The sequence below is a fragment of the Medicago truncatula genome, chromosome 3 (genome assembly GCF_003473485.1).
Source record: "Medicago truncatula cultivar Jemalong A17 chromosome 3, MtrunA17r5.0-ANR, whole genome shotgun sequence".
Lineage (NCBI taxonomy): Eukaryota > Viridiplantae > Streptophyta > Magnoliopsida > Fabales > Fabaceae > Medicago > Medicago truncatula.
Window position 1 is genome coordinate 14,452,599 of NC_053044.1, and position 20,234 is coordinate 14,472,832.

The window sequence follows — 20,234 nt, forward strand, 5'->3', positions numbered from 1 at the left end:
AGGGTTTGCAAAATCATTAGCAATGTTAACAAAGATTAGATTAGATATAAGTATGATAAGTATGATATATGATGATAAGTATGATATTCCTATTTTCCCTCTCACAATCAACTCATCTGCTGATGCGTATTCCTATACACTAGAAATTTGCAGCGCCACTTATGTGTTTATTTCCAATGTTGTGAAGACTGATATCTCATCCTCGGAAAAGTGCACTATCTCATCCTCCTCACTTTCCAAGAAAAAAATTCAAATCATTCCTTCTCTCTATTCACAAAGTCTATCCCTATATCTCAATATGTTGTCTTCAACCACTGTCATCGCCTAAGCCAAACACTGTTTCGCCATCTAAAAATGTACAGATAAAACCTCGCCGGAACAGCCATGTTCGGCCATAACGTTTTATTTAATTTTTTATTCTCTTTCACGTTTCTTCATTTCATTCAGTTTTTTGCTTCGTCGGAGACAACATGTGTTGCGCCGACAATCGTTTCTCCGTCGTCCTTGCTCTTTGCTTCAAAGGCGAGTCTATTCTTTCGTTACTTTGTTGTGCCTGTTACAACATCAAGAATCCCTAAATTAATTTTAAAATTGCAACCTTCTAATTATTGGGTTATATGAAATCTTCTAATATTGATACTTATGTTCATCTCAAGGTCGATTTGTGAATTGTATCTCTTATTTTTTTTTAATCAGTTTTTTTTTATGATTATTTGAAAACCCCTTTTGATCTATGTGCTAAAAATTGAGTATTTCTTTTGTTCGTTTTGTTGAAATCTGGATTGTAGTTTGAATTTGATAAATATTGCTATTTAAACATGTTTGATGATTGTTGTTTTTTTAATTTATCAGAGTGATCCTTGGTTCTGGGTATGCTTGATGATAATTTGCTAGATTCTTATTGAGTGGTGAAATGGTGATTGATTATTGAGATGTTAGTTATTTTTAGTTGTATATAATCTGTGTTTTTTGGAAATTGGTATTTGATTGATATGTACTGGTTTGAAAAGTAGTGTTTTTTGTTGGAGGAATAGATTGTTTGATTAATTGTGAATTAGTTAGGATGGATTTGCAGAATAATATGCACTATTCTTCTTATATTTATGTTCATTTCAATTTGGCCTAATTTTTGCAGAATAATATGCACTATCCGTATGTCACTGGGTCTATCAGTGGCGGCGACGGTGAACTGTGCTGATAACACCGGAGGAAAGAATCTGCACATCATCTCCGTGAAGGGAATCAAGGGTAGATTGAATCGTCTTCCTTCAGCTTGTGTTGGTGACATGGTGATTGATGGCTACTGTGAAGAAGGGAATACCTGATCTCAGGAAGAAGGTTTTGCGTGTTGTCATCGTTCGTCAGCGTAAGTGATGAGTCATTTATTACCTATTTTTATATGTTATTTAGTTTAGTTTTAATTAGATTTAAGTTTGTTTTATATTAGTATTATTTCCTTTTTAGGATAGTTTACTACAAATTGCATTCTATTTTATTTCAGGAAAGAATATTGGATGGATTGAATCTTGGAGCAAAAGAAAAGGGCTTGGTGCTGATTCCGTGCGAAAATACAAAGATTGAGAGACAAAAATATGTCTCCCCAAAGTCAGAAGCTTGGCACGGCCGTGCCACCCTACAGAGTCACTTTTGCTGCTTTTGCTTAAGCTATTCTATTTTAGCCCGCAGTTTCTTGTGGAACATTCTAATAATGTAATTGTTTAGATTTTAAGTCGAATGTATGCTATAAATAGAGTAGCTAGTCATCACAAATATTCATCTTTTCATGGAATGCAATATGTGACAATTGTCTTTCTAATAAAAGTTCATTTACTTTCTTGTTATTTACTTTTATGCTTTCTCTCTTCATCTCCTTGTCTACGATGAACATTAGTAAGTAGACTTCTCTTGTCTTTGAATTGTTGGATAAGTATAATGACATAATCCTAATCAAACCAATCTTTAAATCTTAATCTTATGTAATCCTAATTCCTTATCTTAATTCACCGCTTTAATATGGATCAACCATTATCAAACTGTGGAAACGAAAGTGGAGGGTTTGATAATTGTTTATCCATCATCTCAAATTTCAATTCATAAAACGAAAGTGGAGCTTTGATATTCGAACAAGTGAATTTAGACAAAGATTGTAAAGGCAGCGAAATAGTCTTTACAATCTTTGAGACATATAGTTTCGATCTTCAAGGGTTCTAATAATGATCAAGTCAGCGAAATAGGCTTGGTTGTTAGCGGAACCAAAATCTAATAGTAATCAAGTCAGCGAAATAGGCTTGGTTGCTAGAGGAACAAAAGAGAAACTATCTTGAGAAATTAGGTCTAACATAAGGTTATAAGTTTAATAGTTTGATTTGTGAAGGATTTGTCATTAGGATGAACCAATAATTCCAAGGCTTTTATCTTTTCTTTTGTTATTTTCTTTTAATTAAAAATACAAACTTTTCTACCTTCTAAACCTTCGGTCTAATTATTATTTAAAGTTAATTGAATTCCTAAATCCCTGTCGGAACGATACTCTATTTTTACTACTTCGGTAAGACCGTGCACTTGCAGTTTTATCCCATCAAGTTTTTGGTGCCGCTGCCAGGGAGTTATTGTAATTTGATTAACTTTTTAATAGTGGTTAGTCTAAAATAAAAAAATAAAAAAATAAAAAAAATTTACAAGTAAATAAAATATATATATATATATATATATAATTTTATTTCCTTTTCTTATCTTTTTATTTTTATATATTTATAAAAATAAAAATAAAAATATTTTATTTCTTTTTCTTATCTCTTTATTTATTTTTTATTTTTTTATATATATAAAATATCTCTCTCTCCCCCTCTCTCTCTCTCTCCATCCTATTCTCTTTTATTTTATTTTATTTTATTATTCTTTGTTTTTGAACCGTTCTAATTTCAGGCATGGCTCAAAACTACTATCCTTGGACTCCTTCCCCTGTTTTGCCTCCTTGTTATGAAATATTTGGTCATACTGGTCAACTAGGTAGTATTGTTAGACGTCCTGAGCAAGTAAACTATGCTCAATATAATCAAGGGTTTAGAAACGATCATTTTTTTTCAACACCTCAAAATCTTTTTGGACAACAAACAACACCACCTAGTTATGAAAATAACCAAGGAGTCCCTCAAAGATCCATTTTGGAACTTTTGCTAGAAAATCTTGTATTAGATAACTCTAGGCACAACAAAGAATTTGAAATCCAAGCTAGAAATTTGAAGGACTCTCTCGATAGGCTTTCCTCAAAAGCAGATTCTCTTTGTACTCACATCAAAATGATAGAGATTCAAATCCCTCACGTAGGCCATCAAGTAGCCTCTCCCTCCCAAATCTCCATAATCCTTCCGAGCCAACCTAAGGCTAACCCAGAGGGTCAACCGAATGATGTTACACTTAGGGATGGTAAACAATTAGAGGTAGAGAGTGAAAAGCCACAAAGTGAGAAAGTTGTGATAGAGAGTGAAAAGCCTAACAAATCACCACAGTATGAACCAAAAATTCCTTTCCCACAGGGGTTTGATGAGTTCAAGCTTGATGAGCAGGTTAGGAAATTTATTGAAATCATTCAAGCCAATTTGCCATCTAAACTTAAGGATCCAAAGAATTTTTCCATACCATGTGTCATAGGATCCAAGATTATAGAAAGAGCCATGTGTGACTTGGGGGAGAATGTCAACTTGATGCCATTGTCCCTTTGTGAAAGATTGGGTATATGATAGAGAAACCCTTTGATCGTCAAGCTAATGACTTTAAACGAGCGCTTCGTGGGAGGCAACCCACGCATTTAATTGCTTTTGTTTTATTTGTTTTTTGTTTGTTTTTTATTTTATTTTGTAGGTAATTGTCCAAGAACGATTCAAGAAAATGACAAATTTTGAAGCCCCGGAGCCCAGAATCTTGGCACGGCCCGTGCTCACACTGGCACGGCCGTGCTAGACCTTGCCTCTCCAAAACCAAGCCAAACCCAGGAACTTGGCACGGCCCGTGCCAACCTCAGCACGGCCGTGCCCGATCCCAGGTAAGGTTAAACCTCATTTTTCTTCCCTCATTCACCAAACGAAACATCTCTCATCCTTCCACCTTCTCTCTAAAACCTTTATAACCACAAAAACCATTCCAACCACAACCTTTCATTCAAAAACAACTTTCATCCACCTCATCCAAAAATCTTCCAAATTCATAGCCCCCCATTAACCTTACCAAAACCTAGAAATTCATCACCAATTTCCACAACCCAACCCCTAAAACTCACTTAAACCTTCTCCCCATCACTAAACCAACCTCTTCTACCAAAAACATTCACTAAACCCAACCTTCACCAAAACCACACCAAGTCCAACCAAGGTCAAGGCTATGGCTTCCAAAAGAAGTGGAAAAGAAGTTGCAATATCTTCAAGAGGACCTCCCCCGAAGAAGCAAGTACCGGCAAAGAATCATGGTATAATATTCAAGGATAACAAGCAAATGGATAGGTATAAAAATCTCATCTCTAAACCTTTACATCCTTGCAGGTACCCTGATAATTATGACTTGGTTACACTAGGCCTTAGAAACAATGTGTTTAAATTGCTAGGACGATTAGGGTGGGTTGCTATGTTACGACCTATGCGGGGTTATAAAAATTTCACCTATGAGTTTTTAAGTTCAATTGTTTTTACAAAGGATAGGATGAATTTTGATAACCCTAATCATAGAATCTCTTTTCGGCTTATGAACATTGATTACGAGATGTCTCTTCAAGACTTTTTGTAATGAGATGGGCTTCGCTAATGCGAGGTTCATCAACGACTCTTGGGTTAAAAGTTTTAAGCTGGTTGACTATCAACCTGCCACCTTTTGGGAACATATCACCAGCCTTAGGCAATTTAACACACGTTCAAACAAAGCTAGCCATATTCACAACCCGGTGCTTAGGTACCTTCAAAGGGTAATGACTTGCACTATTTGGGGTATGACCGAATTGGGGAATACTAGAACGGATGAACTCTTCATGTCGTGGGCCATGCTAAACAACCACCCCGTTAACACATGCTTTTACTTGCTTGATTACCTTTCCCATGTCAGTAATAGGTCTGATAGTAGGGGAGAGATAGTTGTGGGTGGTATCATCACATACATAGCTAGGCAATTGGGAGTGGGTGAGGACCAAGGGATTAACAACATTGAGGGAAACAATAGGCTTAACATAGAGACCCTTATCTTTATGAACTTCATTAAGCCCCGTCCACCCATGTCCTACACACTCAAACTCAATGTGCCTATTTTGATTATACTTTCTAACCCATCTTGGAATAACACCGAGGTGGAAGAAAATTTGTTGTATGTTGTTGATCATCCATAGGTACATGAAGAACACGATGATGAAGGTGAGGAAGATGAACATTTGCACCAAGAAGAGGAAGGTGCACAATTGCACCATGATGAGGAGCACCATGACCATGATGCCGGAGAAACCAATGAAAATGCAAGATGGGCATGGATGCACACCGAGGTCGAGAGGATAAGCACCGAGCAACAAAGGCAAGGTGTTGAATTGTCGGGACCAAGGAATGATGTCCTAAAGGGAAACCGCATATCTGAAGAAAATAACTAAATGCTTCGGAACATGATTTTCACCTCCAAGGTCCTCCCTATAGACCTCAATGAAAAATGTGAGCTTTCCTCTTCCTCTCTTCTCTTAATCCTTCTTCTTCTTCTTCTTCTTCTTCTTCTTCTTCTTCTTGTTCTTCTTCTTCTTCTTTATTTCTCTTATTTTGAATCATTGAGGACAATGCTTCTCCTAAGTGTTGGGGGAGCCTAATAAAGTGTCTTTAGTCGTAGTGTTTCCAAACTCCCTTGAACTTTATTCTTTTGTTGTGTTTTATTGTAATAGGCATAAATAAGCAGCTTGTTTTTATTGTTTTACTTTGACATAAATTTTTTGTTGTCTCTTCAATGGTCGTTTCTTGTACATGAAAGTGATTGCTTGTGTTGTAAGTATTCTTGATATACCCACATCATGTTTTATTGTGAAATAAATTCTCCAATGAGAAAAACACCCAGTTGCAATCCTTGAGTAAGTGTATAAGTAGGTATTTTAAGGAACACGTTCTAGCTTTAATGGTAACCTGGACCCTTAAAAATCTTCAGAGTAAAAGTAGTATAAGTTTATGTGGGAATAATTCTAATTTGATGAAATGTGTAAACCGAAATGGGGCGGAAGGATATCACCACACGTGGAGGAAAGGATACCCTCTCACTAACTTCCTAAATGTGGTGATGACTTCTCAAACAAATTGTGCTTGAATTAAACCCTCTAAAAAGAGGAACTTCCTAAGTGAAGTAAACAAGTTGTAGCACTACTTAGGGTGATCATAGAAACTTGGAGGAAAGGATACCCCCTCACGGACTTCCAATGTGAAATGATAGCTCCTAGGCATCTACAAGCCCCCCAAGTATCAAATCTATCTAAACTCTCCCATCTCTCTTATATGAAATGAAGAAAGGATTTTTCTCGGTCACTTTAGTGTTAAGGTTAGAACCTGTTCCTCATAATATATATCTCATACAGCAGCAAGAAAAGGGTTGGACTACACACACACACTCACTTAAGACTTGTTGTTGGGTTGAATAAGTTCACAAGGAATACTTGACGTTGTGATTGGTGTACATTGAAATGAAACCTCGAAGCAGACATAAGCTTTTATTTGAATTGTCATATATTAATCTTTTTTTGTTGCTGCCATGTCTATGCCTTTTGGTTGAGGACAAGCAAAGATTCAAGTGTGGGGGAGTTTGATGAGTCATTTATTACCTATTTTTATATGTTATTTAGTTTAGTTTTAATTAGATTTAAGTTTGTTTTATATTAGTATTATTTCCTTTTTAGGATAGTTTACTACAAATTGCATTCTATTTTATTTCAGGAAAGAATATTGGATGGATTGAATTTGGAGCAAAAGAAAGGGGCTTGGACCTGATTCCGTGCGAAAATACAAAGATTGAGAGACAAAAATATGTCTCCCCAAAGTCAGAAGATTGGCACGGCCCGTGCTAGCATTGGCACGGCCGTGCCACCCTCCAGAGTCACTTTTGCTGCTTTTGCTTAGATTTTAAGCTAATCTATTTTAGCTCGCAGTTTCTTGTGGAACATTCTAGTAATGTAATTGCTTAGATTTTAAGTCGAATGTATGCTATAAATAGAGTAGCTAGCCATCAAAAATATTCATCTTTTCTTGGAATGCAATATGTGACAATTGTCTTTCTAATAAAAGTTCATTTACTTTCTTGTTATTTACTTTTATGCTTTCTCTCTTCTTCTCCTTGTCTACGATGAACATTAGTGAGTAGACTTCTCTTGTCTTGGGATTGTTGGATAAGTCTAATGACATAATCCTAATCAAACCAAGCTTTAAACCTTAATCTTATGTAATCCTAATTCCTTATCTTAATTCACCGCTTTAACATGGATCAACCATTATCAAACTGTAGAAACGAAAGTGGAGGGTTTGATAATTGTTTATCCATCATCTCAAATATCAATTCATAAAACGAAAGTGGAGCTTTGATATTCGAACAAGTGAATTTAGACAAAGATTGTAAAGGCAGCGAAATAGTCTTTACAATCTTTGAGACATATAGTTACGATCTTCAAGGGAACTAATAATGATCAAGTCAGCGAAATAGGCTTGGTTGTTAGAGGAACCAAAATCTAATAGTAATCAAGTCAGCGAAATAGGCTTGGTTGCTAGAGGAACAAAAGAGAAACTGTCTTGAGAAATTAGGTCTAACATAAGGTTATAAGTTTAATAGTTTGGTTTGTGAAGGACTTGTCATTAGGATGAACCAATAATTCCAAGGCTTTTATGTTTTCTTTTGTTATTTTTCTTTTAATTAAAAATACAAACTTTTCTACCTTCTAAACCTTCAGTCTAATTATTATTTAAAGTTAATTGAATTCCTAACTCCCTGTCGGAACGATACTCTATTTTTACTACTTCGGTAAGACCGTGCACTTGCGGTTTTATCCCATCAGTAAGCCTTGACGCCAAAAGGATTGTGTCTTCATGTACTTCGAAGATAATGCCGGCGTTATTGTGAATCCTAAGGGAGAAATGTATCACTGGACCAATTGGTAATGAATGTGCTGAGCTTTGGCCTATGATTGCAAGTGCTGCCAATGCCATTGTATGAGTGTGGATTATGTTTCAAGATTGCAGGTAGTGCTGATGCCATTTAGTGGAAATTTTAATCCAAGCGAAACTTTTCTTTATGTTTTTAGGTCTTGCAAGAGATTTTGTTTATGCCTAAAAAATTTCACTTCCTTGACTTATGTTTAAGTATCTTTTCGATATATGATATTTGGTTGGATTTAGAAGATGATTAATTGGTTGGATAAAAAAAAACTTAACCATAAATAATGCTTATATCAGACCTGTTAAGTATGCTAGCAAACTCATTACTTGAAACTAACAAGACTTGAGGATCTTGCTTGATCTTTTAGTATAACAATAATGTAGCTTGCAAATTTTTTTTTTACTAAAGGTGGTAGTATAAGTTAATAAAAAGGAAGAGACATAGGTTTTTTTTCTGGAACTATTGTATGTAGATGCTTTATTATTCTTATATTCTTTTGTTTCTTAAACAAATTTAAATAGATGATATGAATGTATATGATAATGTGGTGGGTTATGTGATTTCTAACTCAACTGGCAATGTAAAGAAGATGCATGCCAATCATGATTTAGTTACTGGCAGAAGAACTCAAATAACTTTTGGGTATACTTCATGCTTTCTCCTTTTCATGTGTAGGGTTAATTAGTCATGCTACTTAGGCACCTGTCTATTGGTGCAAATTTAGAAGAACAACTTTTCTGCTTTTGATGTAATAGAATATCACTTTTGAATAAGTCAATCAAGCTTCAAGTTCCAGGGGTGTGAAGACTTACAAATACTCTTTAATTGAAGTTGCAGATTTTTTATGTTGCTTTTTTTCAAGTAAAAGGCCCACTTTAAAGGTATTTTTTTTTTGTTTATATTGTCCTAATCTTTAGTCTAAGTCAGTATAGAATTAATATTGCATAGTTTAAATTTTATTTTGCTGACGGAATTGTAACGTAGAGAAAGGTCAAATGTTCTTAGGTCACTTGAATTTGTTGTTGGGTTTATTTGTGCTTATTTGACGTTGAGGTTTTTATTTGTCATAGAACCAATGACTAAACAAAACTGTTTGAGAGTCCTGCAATAAAAGTTAAAAATGATTGAAGTTGCATTTGTACTTATTTATAGTTGGTAAAAATATGTTCAATGTCTGGGGTTGAGTGATTATGGTTTAATGCTGAACAAAAATTGTTATTATTTTTAAGATTGTAAGCATTTTCTGCAAAAGTTGTCTATTAAATTTGAAGATTCCAAATACTTATGTTCTGCCCTATTTTCTTTAGCGAATTCTTTCCTTTCATGATAGTTTAGTAGATGCATGGTTGAGAGGCAGCAATTGCATCAGCATAATTCTTTCCGCTTAGCACGATCTTCCTTTTTTTGAGATGTTCAGGTGTTTCAGATAGGTTACTCATCGATAACATTTTATTCCTTGAGTCTATCATAAACTGTGCAGTTCTTTTCCCATGTTTTGCTGCCAAATATAATACCCATGTTGTTAGCGTTTGTTAATTTCTTTTTCGGTTGCTTGAAAAAAATTGGGGCACTACAGATGTTATTGAAACTATCTTGGTGAACACCAAATTTACAGTGTAAAGAATGAGGTTTAACATTAAAAGTAGCAGTTTGGCTTTATTTTTTTTCATTAAGTGAGTTGTTCTATACTTGAGTCACATGCTATTCCATTTAAAATTTGAAGCGAACATTTGGTAAAGATTAGAGAACAATGTGCTCTAATTCTTTTGTTATTGAATTAACTGAACTGAGTTATAACAGAGGTCATTTTACCTTATATACAATGAAAGATCTACTTGCTTAGTTGAATGACAGAAACTAAGAAACTGTGTGTACTTCATATTTGATCTACTAGCTTAGTATTATAATCTATTATAATATTATAATTTATTTATAGATCTATAACACATAATTTAAGTTAAATATATTTCTTTATTTTTGTTTTATAGTATTATGTGATCCACAAAGCTAATTAGGCAAAGTCTAAGTGTGACAACTTTTGATCCCAACTGTTTGGCTGAATTTGCAGGTGGATGATGATAATGTCAAGGTATGCCCCTAGCTAATGTTAAAGGAATTTGCAAGAGATTTGAAAGTTGCTTGCCATGTTTATGACAACTATATATCAAAACGAGAAAGTTATTTAACAGGGTGTCAATTTTCCATCTAATAACAATTTCATAGCAAAAATGGCAGTCTAATGTATTTCAATTGTATTGTGGTAAGTTATTTAAGAGATTGATGAATCCTTGGATTATTGAGTATGATGTAATTATGGATGATTTTCCATTAATTCAAGATGAATTACTACATTATTTTTGTTGAAAGTTATACTTCAGTTTACGTGTAGTACACTAGGCAAGTATGAATTTAGAAATTATCAACTATTATTTTAATGTAAACTATAGTTATGCTGAAATATTACAAGTTAATCTAAGTTAAGAAACCATCAATTATTCTATAACACAATCATATTATTTGGTACCAAGTCTTCGTAATAGGTACTCACAAAGCAAGATCCTCTTATTGTGGATGGTCTAAATACACTGCTACTCAACTACTTACGAATTGAACCATGGATCTCTTTCTTAAACTATTTAATGTCTCAACCCTTTAAATATTGGAATACATCTTATGTGATAGAAAGTTTATTTAATATATGTTGATTTATAAATAATTATTTACTCAAATGTTAAATCGCACATCAGACCCGTGCGGCGCACAGGTCAAAAGTCTAGTCTTGATGATTTTGGCTCCAAAACGATGCTGACCGTTGATTTCAATGTCAATTGAACATTGAAATCAACGACTGATAAACCTTCTTTGAAATTAGTTGTTTTGTAAGTTACAATGCATTTATTTTAATCAGTTTCCAATGACAAATACACACCAATCAATACATGTCTCTTTTTCATCTGCCACCACGTTCCAATCACGTCTCTATTCTAAACAAATTAAGGTTTGCCTCTGCCACCAGAATCTAGCGGACCTCTGCCGCATCCCTACCAACACCTGTGGCCATTTCATCTCCGCCACAGCCGTCTCTGATTCAGACCAACACTTTCTTCTTGCTCAAATCAGAACCTCTGATCTTCTCTCTCATTTTCGTTCTTCTCACTCAACCGTTGCTATTCTCCTCTCTCAATCACTGCTTTCGCTGCTTTTCTTCAGCTCTCTCACTTTTCTCTCTGACTCCCACCGTCAAAACCGTAGCGAGCTCCGCATCATCACCACTCTTTCTTACCAATTCGTCATACTCGAGTCTTTCAGCCGCAACTGTCTCTTATCTCGACGCAACACTGTCTTCTTCCTCTGATTCAAATGGTAAACACTCATTAGTGTTGATTTGATGAATTACAAAAAGTAAGTTTCCATGTATATGATGGTAATTCATTCAAAACCAATATGTTTCCCATGCTTTATCTTTTGGTCTCTCTTTCATCTGAGACTCATCTCCCAACTCAATTTGAAATCTTGAGAAGATCATAGGTTCTTATGTAGTTTTTTTGTTTTTGTTTTAATTTTATTTATGGTTTTCTTTGAAAGAAGTGAGAATGTGTTTGTTGAAATTTCTTTTCATTTTTGTGGCTCCTTTCACGCTCTCTCTGTATTATAATTTGAGGCAGAAGAAGTGAACGCAAAATGAGTGAGTGTACAATTACAAAACTATTTTCGGTTGGATTCCTTAGTTAGAGTTCTTCGATGCTAAGAGTATCATTATGGTAATGGGTTTTATTAAGTTGTTTATTCAAACATGTCCTATACATCTTTATATTACTGTTATTTTACTATCTCGGTATATTCATCCATGTAAATTCCAAAAGTTTAAACATATTGATGGATGCAAAATGTAAATTATTATAAAGTATAATCTAGGATGCGTTCAAGTTGATGTGAAAGATGAGTCAGGCACTAGGATGCGTTCAAGTTGATCAGTCCAATGTTGCTATCAAAGAGCACTTTGGTAATTTGCCGATATTTTGGAACCTGGATGCCATTGTTTGCCTTGGTGTCTTGGTTACCAGATTGCTGGTGGATTGTCGCTTCGTGTCCAGCAACTTGATGTGAAATGCGAAACAAAAACCAAGGTCATTGATTCTTCCTTTATTACTCCGCCTACTCGGCTTCGTGATTTTATTGTTTAGTTTGTGTTGTGTGATAAGAAAGTGTTATGGTTCTTTTGTTAATAAGCTTTATAATGCTTTTGTTTAAAATCTTGAAAACATTCTATTCTAAATATTTCGATCAATGATTTTAAAAGTAACAGTTTTCCAACAAGGATTATCAATGTGTCTCTAATTTTGTCATGGAAGTGTCTGTTTACTATTTGAGGAGAATGTTTTGAGTTTTTTTTTAGTGGTTGTATCTGAATCATTCTAGTACTGTCAGATTGTTTTATTCAGCAATGTTTCCCTTTTGTGGATGTTAGCAACGTTTTTTGGATGTAATGTTTCCTTTTCATGGATGTTAGATTAAGAGTCATTTGCACTTTTGTTGTCAGAAACCAGTTTGAATGGAAAATCCTTTATTTATGTTTTGATGTTTAGTTGTTCATTCTGTATGATTTGGACGCTGACACTACCATATACTTAATAACATATAAAACATGAAGTATTGCGAAAATATTGTGAATACATGATTCCAACAGTTTTTTTTTTTGTTCAAATATGAATCGAAGGACAAATAATAGCTTGCTTCATGTATAAACATTGCTGGCTGTGAGAGTTATATGTTGTTCATGTATCAATCAGACATAATAACCAATTAGTTTTTTCAACAATCTGATATCGTTCAATAATTCTGCAATTTAGAGTTTTTTCTATTTATTGTTTGTTGTTTGATACTACATTCGTTCCTTTTTAATTGTCACATTTTGACATTTTACACAAACCAAGATAATCAATAATTGATACTACTTTTGATGCAATAAGCTATACTTTTACTATAACGACCTTACTCATTTAATATCCATTTCATATATTTCTCTCTCCACAATAAATAACTAAGGATAATATTGGTAAAACAACATTTAATGTTGCATTGAACTTTGGAAGTGACAGTTAAATAGGAACAAAAAATTTCTCCAAAAGTGACACTTAAAAAGGAACAGAGGGAGTAGCAATAATGTAGTTCAATAGAGTTCTCATTAATCATACTGTCACAGAATAAAGGACAGATTTTGGTCGAGATTCAGGAATGTCGTAATTTAGAGTTTTTTTCTTCTTTTTCTAAATATCGATCGTTATTTAGTAGTGATAATGTAGTCAATTAGTGACGTCAGTAGTCATTTGAAAATGATTAAACGAATTTTTAAGAGCTTCAATTGTACTGCATTATCTTTGTTTCTTTTACTCATCACAACCAAACACCATGACATTATAATGAATAATACTGCTTATTTGCATGTTTGAAAACAAACAAGGAAGTATATGAGTATGTGGGTATGAGAGACAAAAATAAATTGTCAGTAGTTCAACATATTTATATAATGCAGTACTATTAGTGGGGAGGTTTATTTTTTCCGGTTCAAGTTATAAATTCTTATAGCTTGCAAACGTTGAATATTTGTTTAAAAGATGTTGAAAGTGTATTAAATTTATCTGACAGGTAAAACTTATATATGGAGAGCGATGTCATCTACATTGCGCTCAAGAGGGCAAATTGTGTTGACCGTTGCTTCAAGTGGTATAGTGGCATTGCTTAACCCTGGAGGAAGATATCTTCCACACAGTCGGTATTCTCCCATGGTCAACTATATGTTGCAATCTCAAGAGTTACATCAAGAAGTGGGCTTAAAATTTTGATGACCGACGAAAATGGTGATTGCATTAATATGACTGTATTATTAAGGTTTCATTTTCTAACTAATTTCAACTGTGTTCTAATTGTTCTTACACACAATCCGATATCTGAAGCTGTATGCCTCTTTTTTATTCTTTTTAGGTTCATTGGAAGGCAATTATGTATACATTATATATGTTGGCAAGGATTATATTAAGAAGCTGCTCTATTTAATTCTTACTGCATTTCATTTGTATGTAGCAATATAGAATGCTGATAACTACTATTGCTTACTCCATCTTCAATTTTTGTTCAACGTTTTTGTGTCTAATATGTAGCAATCGAGAATGCTAATTTTTGTTAACTACTATTGCTTACTCCATCTTCAATTTTTTGTTCAATGTTTTTGTGGCTGATATTGTTACATTACGTATATGTCCTTAATTCATTCATAGAGTAGACAATTTCATTTATGTATATTTTATATATATCTATTCATTATATTGTTAGACATATATGGCGCGTGCGGCAGCACGGGCGGAAGATCTAAGACGGATAGTTTGAGTTTAAGGTTTTTGTATGTTTGAATTATCATCTTTTTTCCTATGAAAAAATACTATTTATACTAAGTAACTACCTACACAGAAACGTTCGAATGTAATTGCTAGTAACTAACTATAGACACATTTGAATTGAACTTCAAATGATATCCTTCGACAGTAACCGCTACACAACTCCTTCAACTAGCCCCAACTCTCTTTAAGTCTATAAATTCAATCAGCCTAGTGAATCGAACTCTTTTTAATTCTCTCCAAAACCTGAGTCAAACCTCGTTGACTACATTTATTGTAGTCTGTCGAAAATACAGGCTAACAAATTGCCCCTCAAAATGTCTTTTTCGTCTATATCTCCAGATAGAGAAAGAAAAGGACGTTTTTGAATCCGGTTGATTTCATTTTATTTTGGTCGAAATAGATGACATCACCAACATCAGTATCAAAAGGCAGTTATAAAACCCTTTTATGATGTCATCAAATCCCACTTAGTAGGCCACGTTCCAAAACCTTGGAACTACCATTTCAGTTTATTTTTTAATAATTGTCAACCCAAGATGTTCACACTTGTTGGCAATCTGAGGTTATAAAAAGGCTTAACCTTTTCCTCTTACCTTTTCAGTTCACTTTTTGAACCTTGTCCTTTCATTCTTCCCCCTCATCACGAAAGTTTATCGCTTTCTCTTAATCCTTTAAAATCTCAATCAAAAGAAGATTTAGGACCCATGTATTGATTCCCTCTTATAATTCATCTCATGCGTATTTAGGACCCATTGAAAAAGATAATAGTGAAGAAAACGCAACATTATTTCCTTATGATAAAGCGAATTCACCTTTTATCTATATCAGAAACCTTGACGAGCCCTACAATCTTAAGTTTTTAGATACTAGGGTTTTTAGGTTAGCCCCAAGAGTCGATAAAGTCGAAGACTACATCGCCTGGCTTGATAGGATAGAGAAACATAAAGGCAGTTTCTGGAAAGATTTAGGAATCTGTAATCTCATTCAGCTGTCGAGGCAAGGCCATAGGTAGCAAAAACATATGCTATTAGTTGCATTGCACTTATGGGATAGTTCGACCAGTAGTTTGCATTTGAAATGTGGCAAGCTTACGCCTACTTTGCTAGATGTTGCAACTATCACAAGTCTGAAACCTACTGGAGAAACTTTCGACCCAACCACTTGTCAGTCAGTCATTACTTTTGACTTCAATAAAGCCACTTGTGGTCATTATATCAGAGACCATTACAAACCTGATGACAAGGAAGTTTCAGACAACGAACACATAGCCATTTTGACCTATTGGTTATCTATGTATGTTTTTTGCACCAGATCTAACCATGTAGCAAAACACTACAGAACCTTAGCCTGCCAATTACATGAAGGGAAACAAATTTGTCTTAGCAAACTTATCTTAGGTTCCTTGTATGAGTGCCTAAATGATGGGGTAGCTAACATGAGAGACCAAGTTGAGAGTCTAATTATCCCTGGTCCAATCTAGTTGTTCCAATTGTGGCACTTAGCCACTTTTAAGTTGAAGCTGACTGCACTGCTTTTCTGCCTAGAGACTTCGAAGCGGCATATGATAGAAAATGCACTAAAGGGATTGGCCTCGCATTGTTTTGATATAAAAAAAATCAAAACTAGCCAAAGACTTTTCTCAGAAGATTTTAAAATCTTTATGGATTGTGACGTCTTCACACCTTCTCGACAAAGACGTGTGGACTAGAATGGTTCATTAAAGAATTTCCTGCCAAAGAAACTGAACACCAAGAAGAAACCAACGCCATTTGGAAAGCCTATTTGACTCTGTACTTGCAGAAAAAGTACAGTAAGGATTCTAGGGTTAAGAATCGTCTATTAGGGTTTAGACTGAATATTGGATACTTGAGAGTGTCCTCAAGGGTGGTATTTATAGCCTTCTATGGGCTTGGGTTTTGGTTGCTTAATCTCCAAGTAATAGGGGGATTTAGGTATTTAGGGCGGTTTCTAGAAGATTCTAGAGATTATTAAGGCGGTGCTATGGGTAATGCGCGCCTTGGGCCCTTGGGCTCTTTTTAAGGGTGCTAAGGCCTTCTTGAGGGGTCTAAGAAGCCCTTTTGGAGGTCTTTCAGTTCCTTAGGAATATTATGACGGTCCACAGCCCCCAAGCACAAGTCTTGGTACAAGGCGTGGTGCTTTTAAAGCTTACGAATTACTTAGAATATACTTCTTCTGGGACTAGATGCTTTTCAGAAGCATCTGGAATTTCATGAGGGCGACTACCTTTAAGAGGGTGCTCCTAAACCTTTTAAGCCCTTACCGAAGAGCCTTTAGGTCCTTGCTAAGAGCGTCTACGTTTTTAGGAATATTATGACGGTCCACAGCCCCCAAGCACAAGTCTTGGTACAAGGCGTGGTGCTTTTAAAGCTTATGAGGTCATTTGAACATTCAATTTTTATAACAATTTCTTGGAAACTGTTTAATTTTGTTTTATTTTCAAACGTTGTTCTACGAACAAGAATGTTTATTCAAAAGGTCTTTGGCATGCGCTTACTGTCTTTATGATTGTTAGCTTTTATCGGGCCGTCGAGTTCAGAGCCTATAAAAAGTTGACCCAGTTTGGGCGGTCTCTCGATAATCTTCATTTTATCGGGCCGCCGAGTCAGAGCCTTAAAAAGGTTGACCCAGTTTGGGCGGTCTGTCGATTCCTCTCCTTTATCGGGCAGCCGAGTCAGAGCCTTAGAAAGTTGACCCAGTTTGGGCGGTCTCTCGATAATCTTCTCGTTAAAAACCCGCAAAAAAAACTCAAAGGTCGAAAAAGTTATTTTTAGGATATGACTCCTCGTTTCATCTTTATGTTTTCCATGGCGGGACTATTGCTTCCATGCTCGTTTAATTATGGCGTGTTGATTGGCGAGTTCTCTCCTTTTATTCATCTAGCCCTTGGCGGGCTTGTTAGTATCCCAACCTTGATTTATCTGAAATATAACAATTCTTCCAAACTTCCAAAGGAATCAGTATCATAAATAAACGAGTCCTTTAATCATATGCAATCATATTTAATGGAAACTAACTATTCTTTGTCTTCTTTTAATTAGCTCGCCTTCGACAATAAATTTTCTTCAAATCTAACCGATATTTTCTCAAAATATATTCGACAATAAATTCTCTTCAAATCAAACAGTATATTTTCTCAAAATATATTCGACAATAAATTTTCTTCAAATCAAACAGTATATTTTCTCAAAATATATTCGACAATAAATTCTCTTCAAATCAAACAGTATATTTTCTCAAAATATATTCGACAATAAATTTTCTTCAAATCAAACAGTATATTTTCTCAAAATATATCCGTAAACAAATTTTCTTCAAATCAAACAGTATATTTTTTCAAAATATACTATTTGATTAAACAATTGTTGAGCACAAAAATAATATTCTTATCTGAAATTGATGGGACGAGTACTACTCGCCAAGGAAACTGCTCGTCTAACCTTCATCATTTTCGTTGAAGTCTTCGCCCGACCTTGTTTCGTAGAATTCTCCATATAAAAATATACATACATACAGGTCATGTTAGCCACTTTTTAATCAATTATCAAAAACCTATAATATCATAAATGTCAGAAACCAAATCAATAGCACATTCACAATTGAATTTTGATAATGAAACATACAAAAAGAATAGTATGCTAGAGTAACAAAGATTAGGCCAACACCACGTATCATGAGGCATGTATACAGTATAAGGAAATAATGTTATTTATTTCACAAGAATAGCATACAGGAGCCGATTCTCATAACAAAACGAAGAATGAGAAATACCAGGCCGGATAGATAGTATGAAACCTATTTAAATCCTAAATCTGTATAAACAGTTGTTTAAACTATCCACAATTATTCTACTCACATATTTAATTATCATATATAATTGGATACATAAAAACAAAATTTACTTGTAGAAAATTGTGTAGTAGAGGAACAATTAATTTGTGGCTACAAAAGGTTAAACGAGTCTCTAAATTTTGGTTAGGCGGGATACTAGTCACATACATGATGAGTTTTTATTAAACCTCTATTCTCAAAACTTAAAGGTGCAAAATCTGTGTGAGTCAGAAATTAAAAACTGCGATCATGGAAATAAGTCAAATCAGAAATTCATATAGCTAATTTCACTCATCGAATCAGAAGCAGAAGTTCTTAGTCCTTTTTTATAAAAACTTTTTAATCGCAAACAAAGAGTAAAATTGATTTTGTAATGAGACTCTCACATATACACTTGCCGCTACGTATCGTATAACCAATTAAAACAAGACAAAGCTAAATCGGTGATTTGTGATTCAATCTGATGATGATGATAATTCAAAGTGAGTTAATTATATATGAATTGCACATGGTTGTCGATGCCTCCATAGATGACGTTCGTATTGCTTCTTGGCGGCATCATCAACGATGGGGTTTGCAGCTGCGACATTCAACGCCATGATCCCCTCGGCATAATTGATTAGGTTTAGTGTTTACGATTGGGAAACGTGGTCGGAGGCAAGTTTTACCTCTTCCCACAGACGGCGCCAACTGTATTTGCATAAAAAGTACAGTAAGGATTCTAGGGTTAAGAATCGTCTATTAGGGTTTGGACTGAATATTGAGAGTGTCCTCAAGGGTGGTATTTATAGCCTTCTATGGGCTTGGGTTTTGGTTGCTTAATCTCCAAGTAATAGGGGTATTTAGGTATTTAGGGCGGTTTCTAGAAGATTCTAAGGCGGCGCTATGGGTAATGCGCGCCTTGGGCCCTTGGGCTCTTTTTAAGGGTGCTAAGGCCTTCTTGAAGGGTCTAAGAAGCCCTTTTGGAGGTCTTTCAGGTCCTTAGGAATATTATGACGGTCCAGACTCCCACTTTCCTCTATAGTAGGGAAGGCACTAACACCACTTCAGATTCTTGTGGTGCATTTGGCTCTCAGCCGAATTTAGTGGCGAGAAAATTTGCTTTGATCAAAGCCCATTTACCAACCCTACTGTGTAGTATTGGTTTCGACAACATATGCTTGATTATGTTAAAATGAGAATAAACATAAATATCAATAGGATTTATATAGTGCTTAAGTTTGATACAAGAGAAATATAAACAAAGGCACAACTTTTCACTTGATGGTACCTTGTTTCAGCATCATTTAATACCCTACTAAGATAATAAATGGCTTTTTCTACGCCATTTTCATCCTCTTGAGCTAGCATACTTCCTATAGTATTCTCTGAAGCAGCTATATACAATTTCATCACCTTATCCCTAAGAGGAGGTAATGGAATAGGTGGGTTTATTAGATAAGCCTTAATGTCATCAAAAGCTTTTTGATGTTATGGTTCCCATTTGAAAACATCTTCTTTCTTCAGTCGAAGCAATGGCGAGAAAGCTTCAAATTGATTTTTCCCAACAAAAATTGAAGTTCTTTCTTTGTGGAAGGTGGCTTTGTCTCCAAAACCGCTTTTGTTTTGTTCTGATTAATCTCAATGCCTTTTTTATGAACAATAAAACCTAAGAAATCACCTGCACGTACACCAAATGCAAATTTTAATGGATTCATTTTCAATCCATATTTTCTAATTCTTTCAAACGATTGTTGAATGTGATCAAAATGATCCTTCTCGGCAGATGATTTAACAACAATGTCATCGATGTAAACCTGCATAAACATTCCTATAAAATCATTGAACATAGAATTCATCATAGAATTCATT

General features: G+C 34.7%; 1 pseudogene; it reads left to right on the forward strand.

Moving 5' to 3' along the window:
- The first annotated feature begins 1,131 nt into the window (after window positions 1-1,131).
- Window positions 1,132-9,216, forward strand: LOC112421720 (60S ribosomal protein L23-like; annotated as a pseudogene).
- The last annotated feature ends 11,018 nt before the right edge of the window (window positions 9,217-20,234 follow it).